Source organism: Zonotrichia albicollis, chromosome 1, assembly GCF_047830755.1.
Source record: "Zonotrichia albicollis isolate bZonAlb1 chromosome 1, bZonAlb1.hap1, whole genome shotgun sequence".
NCBI lineage: Eukaryota > Metazoa > Chordata > Aves > Passeriformes > Passerellidae > Zonotrichia > Zonotrichia albicollis.
The window spans coordinates 128825342-128838043 of NC_133819.1; the positions used below are offsets into that span (position 1 = coordinate 128825342).

Here is a 12702-nt window from a genome sequence, read left to right on the forward strand (position 1 = left end):
AATTTTAATCTGGAATACCAGAACAAAACCCAACCTGCTTAAAAAATCTTAAAAATCTTCACCCATAAAAGGCTATATAAATTCTCTAAGTGGACAGCCCAGGGTTAAAGGCTAACATAATCACACCCTGTTTGTACTGACCAGACAGTAAAGTTTGGTAGTGCACAGGTCCAACCCACACGCATCAGTCTGTGTCTAACCTACGCTGCCCAAGGGGCACACACTACACACACAAGGGCACACTCCACTCTGTGGTTCTTCTCATGGCTACTGATTCCAAAATTAGCCAAGCCCAAAACTGACCAATTTCTGCAGGTAGAGGTACAAGCTTCCCTGGCCTTCATGCTTCACCAATTACCAATGCTCCTCATGGACCTTCTTCCTGCTCTGCACTGCAGGTATTTGTGCAGCACAGAGGCTCTGAGGCACACAATAAATTGGTACCTTCTGCTTGTTATATCTGCAAGAAGCAAAACACTGAGGAGTTTAGCAGACATTTATGCTCCCCAAAATAGCCAGGACTGATTCACATTTACCCTGACTCACATAAGTTATCACAATCACATTACTTTCAGCAAAAACATCAGTTAAAGGGAATTTGTGTCAGGGCCACAAGCAAAGAACTCTTCCATTACAGCATGCCTGTGCTGGGAAGTTGTTAACATCTACAGCAATTCCCTTAGGAAATGTCAACAGCAGCACCAGAAAAAAGCAAACATATTTGTTTGTCTAAATATTAAGAAGAGCCTGGAACAGTTTCTAAAATGTCAACAAGAAAACCACACTCCAAAGCAGCATGATTTCTTTTTGTTGCAAACATAAATAATTCTTATGTTAGTTTGGAACATAGTCGATGGGGAGTCAGCCTGGGCACCAGAGTGAAGCAGATATTTCTCTCTACAGTATGCAAGGAACATATTAATCATGCAAATAGAAAGCCTTTTGAGGGAAAGAAAAAAGATACTATGTCTCTTTGGTACAAGGAAAGTAAACATATAAATACCATGCTTTTAGAAAATGAGGGAAGTCTAAGGGATGGTTAATATTTGACAGCTACTGTGTTAGTGTTTTCTGTACACAGTGAATGGTGGAATATCTTGAACTTAAAGTATTATTTCTTTTACATACTGCATAACACAGTCACAAGATCCTAGTACTGACAGTTGCACTAAAAAATCCCACTTTACAAATTACAACACTCTTAAGAAACCTTCCACATTTTATAATACATTAATCATAATTCAATACTTTAGTGTTCTTATTACATAATAGATACAATATCATTGTTATTTCTCATTATCTTTATTGTGTGATAATTAGCAGTGATACACTCACTGGTTGCACACTTTCTTTTTATTGCAAATAGCCCCATATAAAATCAGCTGGAAATTCATTCCGCCTGCACCTCAGAAGCAATATTCACTTGTGTATCAGAGAGCAAGAGGCTGCAGATCCCATCCATTCCATCTGGAGAAGAGGGCTGCAGTGTTCAAAAGGAGGTTTCAAGCACAACTGACATCCAGTACCAACAGGCCTGGGATTTACTCTTTCCATAGGGTTTTAGTAAGTAGGAAGTGGCTTTATAACATGGAAATAGAAACCAAGCCCAGCCAGGTATTGTCCTTTTTTCAAAGCTTGTTTTGTCCTGTGGAAAATATCTGAAAAGAAAATCACCTGCAACACTCTAGATGGTCCCATATGGTTCTCCCTTCTCTAGCTAGCACAAGGCAAGCCCTTCTTGATCTCTCCTTTCACTAAATCCTCTGTTAGCTACATCACCCCTCCACATCCAGGCCTACCAGCTAAACCCTATTTAGCCCTGTTTAAGCTAAAGCTTCTCTACCATGTCTCAGCCTTCCTGGAAACTGCCAAGAGAGGACACAGGGTCTCCACCACAGGTTGTGTGATAAACTACTTTTGTCACTGGATTTTCCACTTGAGAGTCTGGGACACACAACATCATCCGATTCATTTAATATAAATAATTGACAAGACTCCTTCCAACTCAACAGTTTGTTTTCTATTGCCTTATTTATAAAGGACAGAACTTTAATAGAGTATAAATATGCAGTTATGCTTCAAATAATTTAGGAATTTGCTATATAAAAGTAAAAATAATGTCCTCGTTAACAATAAAATGTAGTTATTCTGTCACTGTAATTTTCCACACTTATCACATCTCCAATGATTTACAGATTCTTTTTTTTACTTTTTTTAACAAGCAGAAGGATATTTTTCACTGCTGAACACTTGAGCTGGAAGCTGAAAGTCAGGTAAGATGCTTACTCATCAATTAGTAATTAGGATTTTGCAGGTCAAGTTCTGGCCCAGTGTCAGCTATCAAGTTACCTTTTACGGCAGCCTTGTTAAATACTCTGTACTGATACTCTGATACTCTGTAGCCCATCCATACCCTGTACTGATAACCATAAATATAACTACATCCATCCATGGGAGCTGATGGTTACCAGACAGGAAGAGGACAGGTTAGGAACAGAAATGAGCTCAGCTCTTCATCTGAGTATGTTCAAGTGAAAACAGAAGAAATCCACTGACTGCCCTCTCAGCTCTTAATGCCTTACCTTAAGCAGGAACAAAAACTCACACCCGTGACTCTTGTAAACAGCAGACATGAGACAAAGACCTAAAGGCAGTTCTATCTTTTTGTTTGGAAGAAATCATCAATTTCACTTGGAGTTAAAAGTATTAAGAAAAAAACATTATTCCAACTCAACAGACAGCAATGACAGAGCAATGAATTCTCCACTTGGTGTTCACATTCCTGACAAAATAGTGACTTGGGAGGAAAGAAAAGCTGGGACTCAGCACCCACACCAAGGGGAATGGAAGGAATCCTACCTCCCCCGCCTCACACATTGATGCTGTATCTCTCCTGGATCCTGCTGATAACATATGCTCCTGAGGCATCTTCTCTTATTATCACAGACATTGCAGACATGCTATGCCAGCCTTCTCTAGTATTCCTGATCTCCTATAAACACCACATGGTCCCACACATTTAATACGCTTCATATCTTCAAAAGGAAGATATTATTTGGGGAATTTAAGAGATTGTACTTAATTCAAAGGAGGTTTATGAGCATTCTTGCTTAGAAGGTGTTTTGAGGATAAGCTATCTAGTAAGAAAGACCCATTAAATTGAGTAAGATGATTCTCAATATACTTTGAATAGAGTAAGATGATTACTTTTTTCTCAGCTGTGCCCCTCAGATCTCTAATTCCTACTGGAACTGAGGAAATATGCCCAGGAAAAAGCCTCTATTACTATTCCTACCTGTGACTACAACTCAACTTGAAGTTCCGCCACAAAGACAGCTGGCAGCCGAGACAACATGGTTCTGACACAGAGCAGTCTCGTTTCCAGCCTATAGTCTCTTTAGGCTACTGATATATTTTTCATATAAATGAATGAGTCTGGTTCCTGAAGATTACAGGGGGCAGGAAGAGAGCTTCCCACCTCCTAGACAACACTTTGAGTCTATGAATCTCTTTATAGTTCTCTTTGTGCAACTAAAAAAGGCTTGACAACAGGATTGGATGTACCTGTAAAGTCAAGCACAGGTGCTTTTATAGAAATAGGAACAAAATGTGAAGTTATAAGTATAGTGAAAAGGAAACACTATGTGAAGTCAAGTCTCCATTTAACCACATTTCATCTCATTATCACCCACATAGCGTGCTCCATTTTCTCTTTGGAAGAAGATGCATCAGTCCCATTGGACACAGTCATTCTTTTTGAATTCTTTCGGGGCCCCAGGGAGACACCTGAAACATAAGTGTTGTGGTGTGTTGTAATGTCCTGTTTTAGACTTCCAGGTCACCTCCCAGGTGTGGCAATACCTCTCTTCCCCTTCCCTCTCACCCCCTTGCTGAGGGAGTCCTGTCAATCAGGCTTAACATTCTAGGAAGGCGATCCTGTGGTTGGTCAAGTTCAAAAGATGCCCCTATGCCCAGAGGTCATTGGCCTGTCTGGGTGTCATCCTCCCTTGAGACCCTGCCCCTCCCACCGGGTTGGTGGCCCACCTGTCTCTTCCCTCCCCCTCCCCTGGAGCTTAAAAGCCCAATCAAGCCATGTGGTTGGGATTCTGTTGGAGCTGTTGCTAAGATTCAGACCTCTGTGACCATGGAATAAAGCTCTGGATATTTACCCTCCAGCAGAATCCGTCTCCTTTCTCTTCATCTCCTGAAGCCTTGCTTCCTGAGGTAAACGGAGTTCCTAACATGCCTGGACTTGTTCAGTGCCCAGCTGCAACCTCCAGCAAGCTAAAGGTGTCTCTGGGGTGATACACCACAGCTGCCACCTTTGGCCCAGCAGCAAGGGACAGACTGGCCCAGGCACAATCTACCTGGTAATATTGGGATTCCTACTCCAATATAATAAGGAGGAAAGCAACTCTCCTATTCGAAGCAAGAAAAGCACAAAAGATGCTCTCACTTTGCGAGAAGCTTTACTTAAAGCAGGACACAAACCCAAAGTGTTCAAGGAAGGGATACTCAGTAACAGGAGGGATAAGCAAAGATGGGAATAGGCCTCTCATATGTGATGCCTTTTATCTCCACTACTGGAGATACTGGACCTAGTACTTAAATACATCAACTGCTGCTATACTCATACAGCAGTGCAAATCCCTGATTAGCTTGGGCACCAGCAGAAGGCAAACATGAGACACTGTCGACGGCAATACCTTTGCCAAGAGTTTCTTCTGCACCTGCTGTCATCAGAGCATCAGGAACCAGCTGAGCAAACCCTTTCAATGGGTAATACCAATGCACTTTACATCCCAGGGACTTTATTTTCAGTGGATAGGAACACATCTGCTGGGCCCATCAACATCCAACACCACCAACCTCCAGCCTCAAGTCTGGTGAGTGTCAATGTGTGATGGACAGGCAGCTACATAAGTCTGTGCCAAAGGACTTGGGGAATGCACACATATTTTTAAATATGGCCTTTTTATTGAGGTTTTCAGTTCACTTATTAGAGCTCAGTCAGGATGGCAACTGCACACCAAGTATGACTACATTTTAACCAGCAAGTCAGCCAGATTTGCAGATTTTCAGGGAACAGAGCTAATGCTACAGATCATTAGCTCTGTAGTTAATGAAGTTCTGTGCCAAAAAATGCCCCAGAATTTTAAGGGAGAGCTGTCCAGGAGTAGACTTGAGCAAATTCTTCACCAAGGTCACTGTATATTTGGTATGCACTTAGTTATGCTTTCCTGTGTGATCTACCAGTGTAGAAGCCAATGGGTATCTTTACAACTTAGACTTGATTTAAATTAAGACCTGTTTAGTTAATTTCCCAGCAATTCAAGACACATTCAGTCAGCATTACATCATCAATATGTCTTGAAGTAGGGAACACAAGGTTTTGGAGCTGCTGGCTGAAGACCCAGAAAGCTCTGTGCTGACAGCAGAAAGAGTGTAGGCTGCAACTGCTGCTCATTCTGGAGTTACTACGTTATGAGTTGACTTTTATGGTCAAACTTCTGCCCTCTCTATTTCTGCTTATTGCACTCCGCCCATCTTGCTATACACCAAAGTTTTGGAAAAAGTTCTGAGCAGTTCACTGGCTATTATTTAGAAAAAAATCAACCACCCAGTCAAACAAACAGCACTACACTGGCTAAATAAGACTCTTATTTCAGCACATATAAACATGTTTTTTGACTGTTCCAAGGCACTGTTTCTGCTTAATTTAAATATATTACTAATTCTAAAGATGAGAAAATTGCATCTTCCAGGAAGTCAACCAAGACTGCTGAAATGCAGCATAAATTACAGCATAACTCCTGACTCCCAACATAACATTTCTAGTATGTTACAAGAATATTGGTCACACAGGCTCATCTCTTCATTCTGCTGGGCCTCAGACAAGACTGCTTGTTGCCCTAGAAAGGGCACATTACAGCATAGCCAAGATACAGCATTAATACTCTCAATTCACAAGCACTGTTACATAAAATTGTCCAAAATGATGGCACATAGTTGTAGAATCATACCAATAAGAGTTTAGGTTTGAGGGGACCTTTAGAACTTACCTGCTCTAAAACTTTGCTCAAAGCAAAGTCAGCTTTGAAAATAGGACTGACTCTGAAGTCAGGACAAGAGAGAGCCTTGTCCAGCCAACTCTTGTGTGTCTCCAAGGAAGGAATGGACAGTAGGTCAAGACAAGTCATTATTTTCTCAGCTCAGCATCCATGAGATAGCACCAAAGTATTCAGCCCAGGACTTTGGGCTCCCCAAAGAGAAAGACATTGACAAACTGGAGCCAGAAGAACTGTTTTCTCAATTCAGACAGAACAGTATCAAATAAAACCAGTATCAACTTTTGGCCAATTTAGTACAGAGAGTTGCCTTTTTTTGTCATAGGAAAATATTGCTTTTTAAGATTCTAAAGAAATTATTATATCATTTAATATATAAGTGATAAATATTTATTTATTAAATTTTATACATTTATATATTCACATATTTATTATATTTATATATTAGTTTTATCATAACTAATATATTAATTTTCTTTGTTATTTTATATATAGTTGTCATATAATATATAAATTTATTAATTTATTAAAAATTTATTGTATATATTAAATAAATTTCTATTAAATTATGTAATCATTCCTTAGAAACATATGAAGCAATTTAATTATATTATCAACATAAATTATATTATTTATATTTAAATAAAAATATTTTATTTGCCATTTCTGACAGTCAGTTTCTGGTTTTCCCATTTCTTTTTTTTTCCTCTAGTAAGTTTATATTCCAAAAAAAACACTGCACTTTACCCTGATGCTTCCAAACAAGCACACCTCTTGTCTTTCATATTTACTTTTACTTCCAAATGCTGCATATTTAGAGGTTCCTAGATTCAGTTTTCAAGCACATGAATTTTTTTGGAAAAAGCCTTCAGCAAGGAGACATACAATTTGCTTCAGTGTCACAGTCCCCTTTCAAATATCAGAGAACTCTTACCATGAAAAAGTTGCATATATCCCAGGGGGATTTTCATAGACATTACAGGAAACTAATAAGCCTTAAGCAACGTCTTTGTGAACTATACTGCATACCACGTTTTTATTAATTTTTGTACAGCTTCAAATGTCTGCTTCATTCCATATGTAATAAACATGCAAAAGTACCTGCTTCTTTCTCCCCACACTAACACTCACTCACAGAACCCAGCAGCTGCATGTACGAATAAACATCAGTTATCATGGTCACCAGAGAGTCAACACAAGATACGCTCTCATTCAGAATATTTTTTTAGCACCCACTGCGTGCGGAAAACCAGCAATGCATTACTAAAAATATTCTGAAATACACAGTGACAGCGCCGCCAGAGCTCCCCCACGTGGGTCAGGATGGCCGAGCGGTCTAAGGCGCTGCGTTCAGGTCGCAGTCTCCCCTGGAGGCGTGGGTTCGAATCCCACTCCTGACAGCTTCGTTTTGGGACTCAGGCTGAGGATTTTGGTTTTGTCTACTTCGGGAAAAAAAAAAAAGGCTGAGGAAAAGGCTTCATGGTGCTCCACAGCTTCCTGAGGAGCAAAAGGGGAGGTCCTTCTCTCACCGTCCTGGTATCCACTGACAGGAAGTGTGGGAATGGTTCAAAGCTGTGTCAGGAGAGGTTCAGACCGGCCACTAGGATGCAATTCTTTACTGAAAAGGCAATAGAAAACTGGAACAGGCTTCCAGCGAGGTGGTCAATGCCCAAACTATCTCAATGTTTTAGAGGACAGTCCACTTAATGACATGCCTTAACATTTGGTCAGCCCTGAACTGCTCAGGCAGTTGATGATCACTGCAGGTTCCTGCCAACTGAACTTGCTATTCTATTTTAAGATTTTTTAAATGGTATCTTAAATTAAAATGGAAAATCTAATTGTTTCAGCCTAAAGCAGGGAGCAGCTCACAGTGCAGCCCCCAAAATCTGGTGGGGTTTTGCTTGCTCTCCACCACCATGGCTGCAGCAGCCCTACACTTTCCCATTACTGCTCTGACACTGGGTGCCAGGCCAGGCACCTCACCCTGCAGGGACAAATGTCACTGCCCTGAGATGGGCTCCTGCTGCTCTAGGGAGTGGCACCACCTGCAGCGTTCTGGCACTTGCTTAAGCGGCAGGAGAAAGGGAGTGAGCAAAGGAGAGCATGAAAAGGAGAAGGCAAAACCCCTCTCTCCCTCTTTTGCCAGAGGTGAGCAGTTATTTTTGTTCTGGATGTTTTCTAAAACTACAGCTCCCAGCTCAATGCTAGGTGCTTTTTTCTTACTTTTAACTTGCTCTCCATAATACTCTGGATTTTGCTTTGTGTTCTTGATTTTTTAAAATTTATGTAGCTCACAAAAACAGATATGAATCAGTAAACTAATTAAATTTTCATGTAATATACACACTAGGTGAAATTCTGGAATGCAAAGTATTTCTGAGAAACAAAACCACAAACAATAGTCACATGAACATTCTTCCTATGAATGCAGTAGAAGACTAAGATTTTTAGTTAATGTTAAATATCCAGCACTGCAAGCCCTCAGCAGGCATACAGTAATGACCTCTGAAAACACATACACTAAATCATTATAAATGAGCAGCTAAAATAGGTGAATCAATGAATTATCCCAGTGGAAGAAACAAACAGGTAGTGTTTTAATTACATGATAATAACATCAACTCTGACAAAGGCAACTAATTCCGTCCATCTGCAAATTCTACTAAGTAATCCTTGAGTAGAGTGCTTACCTGCACAGAATACTTCTCTACCCCACTTTGTGTCCAGATGATATACATCTCTTTTCCTCTAGGACTTAACTCAAGGGGTGGTGTTAATCCATCCATTTTTACTAGGTAAGCAGCACTACAGGCTGTTAATGGATACAGGGACACTTTCCTGTTGTCATTATAGTGCAATAGTTCTATTGTCATTACATTGCAAAGGTTCCATATTGCTAGAATTTCACACCTCCTTGATGTTTCTTGTAGGCAACTCCTCCAGGCACTGACTCCTCCTTATCCTCACAGCAGCCAACTGACTCCAGTTTCCTCAACCAACCAATCCACTCTTTGATAACACTCTTCTGATTGGCTACAGGTGTGGCCTGTTAACATCAGGCCTGCTCCTAATCTTTAGTAATTGGTTCAGCTGCAACTCTTTAGGGGATAAGATTACTTTCTATACCACCTTCATTTACCCATACTGTATCCCCCTACACTTTCCTCTGCTGAACTGTTAAAGTGTTTAACTCCACATTCCTGGCAGCAATTCTACCACTATTGGAATTATGGAAGCAGCACATTTGCCTGCTGCAAACACCCAGCAAGTCCAACGTGTCTGGATCTGCCAAACACAACAAGATCAACAGGCAGCCACCTAAAGCCACCCAAAGCAGTAACCCTGAACTGTGAAGTTGCAGGACTGCCTGGCCTATCTGTGGGATCCATTTTGGACAAAACCTGAAAACAAAACCATCAAGTCCCACCAAGACAATTTAAAGTAGAAGTTTGTTATCTACCTTATAGAGGCATCAAATCAATATTATTAGAAGTAATTTGATCTAAATTAAGAGAGTAGACTCTTTCTAAACTTTGAAGAAAAAAATATAACTGAGGTAGAGATATATATAGATATACATATAAACCATTAAATAATGAAATGTTAGAAGATAAACAGCAGCTTTGAGGTCTTGAACCTCCGTAGCTTCATTTCAATTATAATATGAATATTGAGATCATATAAATCAGCCCAGATGTACCTACAGTATGAGATGGTTTAAGCATCCTAGAAAACTACAAATGAGAATACCATTAAATAATTATGCATTTAAATACCTATTCAGGACTGTAGCTTTTTTCTACAAGCCCTTCCTGACCCTACTTTGATCCCCACTGAGAGGAGTCTTGCATGGGAGGCAGAGAGAGAGAGAACTACAAAGGGCTCTGGCCACCATTCAAGATAAGAAAAGCCCCAGCTCCAGGGACAGTTCACAAGTTACTTCAGTGGATTCGTCCCATGATGCAAATCTTGTATGATACAGCAGCAACATTACAGATGCACAGAGCCACAGGATAAAAACTCTGCAGCCTAGAAATCTTCACAGTTTGCAGTTAACAGCATTTCCCTTCTAGTAACACATTGCAATGGGTAAATTATATATGCAGATAAGATTTCATTTGGATTTTCAATATAATCACAAAATAAAACATAATATTCTTCCAAGCAAACTCTTCCATAATTACAGACTATAAGAATGAACAAAACTAAAGAGAGAGGAGAGGGAAGATTAAATCCTAGGCCATCATAAACAACAGAGACCATAGGACTTCATTAAGAAATCTGTATAAAGTTCAATTCCTTTTCTCTCAGATAATTTTTCCTGAATTAAGGCCTGAACAGAACAGAATAATCTGTCAAATTCTTCATTAATGTTATGTATGTAACAGTCACTTTTACAAATATGCACCAAATCTCAGCAAAACACACGGAAACTTACAGAATGACAGAAATTAATTATGTGGACACAAATCTCTTCCTATAAATTTGCTTTTAGAAACTTTCACAAGATGGACTAGACAGAATCTAGAGAGGTATTTGAGGGGAAAAAACAATCACTTTAAAAAAAATCTGATTATCAGCATGTATGCTTAGTATTTTATAATGAAATGCTGATATCTGCACTCTTTTATATACAGACTGTTTAGTGAGGCTCCTCACATGAATATGTTCAGCTCTGCAGTCAATTTAAAACTAAAATAATCACATCAGCTGGACAAGATCTTCAGATTCAAACATCTTTCATTATTAAAGGAAGCACATGATCAGCTTTTTCTGCGATAGAACCTGCATATATCTTATCCATTGCTGGTCACAAGGATTGAGACCAAACTCTCAACATTTGCATGTGCTGTGAATATTTCCTGTGAGAAGATGTCACAAGGTGAGACGTACAGAAAAATGAAGAGCTCAGAATTTTTTTCTCTCTATGGCATGGTGCACAAGGCAGTGCTTCTGGCAAATAAGATACAGAGAATGACAAATCTTTTTTTTTTTTTCTCTTTTTCTCTCTCTCTTTTTTTTTTTTTTTTTTTGAGAAAGGGACTACACATTTTTTCAAACAAATGTATTTCAGGGTGCCAATGCAAACACAAGATAAAAGACACAGAAAGCTGCTGTGCTTTACCAAAGGCCAGTTTGCTTTAAGGAAGCCTCTATTAAATACAACCTTTAAATTAATAAGGAATAAGGACTCCCTTGCAGCTGCAGCCAGAGCTGTACATGTGAGCAGAGCCCTTATTGACCAGAAGGGGAAAGAAAAGAGGCAGACTCCACACTCTGTGTGAAATCCCCTTGAAGGGTTTCAGGGAAATAGATAATTTTCTGGGCAAGCTGAGACTCTACCATTACCAATACTGCACCATCCTACATGTGAGAATATTTCCACATAGAACTTACTCGTTCAGATAAAATTTTTTCTTACAAACAAATGGTTATCAGCAAACTTTACTCCCCCTGGTTTTATGAATGTTGCCCATGGACTAGGGGAGAATACAGTACAGAAGAGACATCTCATATGCCCATCACAAAGCATAATAGAAACCCAGATCTGAACTGATCTTGCCACTCAGCATGAGTCACTGAATGACTGAAATAGATGGAAAATACTTCCAGTGTTTTTCTCCTCACACCAAAGCCACGCATCACTTTGAAAAGATTTAGATGAAGTTCAGACAAGTATCTGCTAAGTATGTGGACACTGAGGGAGTTTTAAGATATCTCATTACTTCTACTGCTCATTAGTGGATAGGACAGTATATTTCCAACACTTTGTGGTTTTCAAAGTTTTTTTTTAAAACCAAAGCAAAAAGAATAATCAGGATACCACAGCTCACCTGCTCCCTTTGTCATTGAAGCAAGCCTACACTGACAGTTCAAAGCACGTCTGAATTTGCGTTTATCTTAGCGAGAAACAATCCATTACCAGCCACTAATGATATTTCTTTTTGCCCTGATGAATCTACCTTGTAAGGAATCTGCCTTGGGTTTCATGTTGTTCACAATTATTAAAACATGAAAACTGGACTAACTCTGTTAAGAACATTGATGGTCAACTCTGATGTTAAATAAATGTCAGCTTTATGAACTGGAACCAATTCAGACAACGTAAGTCAACCATTGTACTAAAGATGAGGCATGCAGCAGCTCATGTCTCAGTACAAGTGTCCTGGATCTCTACTGGCATCACTCCTACTGCAGAGGGGCAGGTCCAAAGGGCAGTTTTGACATGAGGAAACACACGTGCCTGGAGAGTGAAAGTAACACAGAGCTGTTTCTGATAGCACAGAGACCCTGGTGACAGCAGAGGCAAAAGGTACCTGCCACAAGCCATGGCTGCATCTGGATCTCCTACAGACAGACACAGTCAGAATATGGGGCAGCTTGTTATTCTTTCTGCTGGTAGTGGTCTTCATAAAGATTACTGGATAAAACAGTATTTTTTGGTAGTCATGCCTGTCCTTAGGCCAGTTTTGCTCCATTTTCAAAAGCCACACTCCCATTTCAAAGATAATGCTGTCTTTTTACTGTCAGCCAAACCACTAGCTGTTTGCTGATAGAAATAGTAACCCTTATCTCAGGGTGGGAATGTCACACTCAGGTTTAACTGGAATTAACTCATTTTCCTGTTCCT

General features: G+C 39.8%; 1 protein-coding gene and 1 non-coding gene across 11 annotated transcripts in view; one reads left to right on the forward strand and one right to left on the reverse strand.

The window, feature by feature from the left end:
- The window catches only part of OXR1 (oxidation resistance 1), a 262270-nt gene that overhangs the window by 202499 nt on the left and 47069 nt on the right, over nt 1–12702 (reverse strand). The gene's annotated exons all lie outside the window — the stretch shown is intronic.
- TRNAL-CAG (transfer RNA leucine (anticodon CAG)) lies at nt 7386–7468 on the forward strand. The gene has a single exon. It is a non-coding gene; the product is annotated as a tRNA-Leu (tRNA).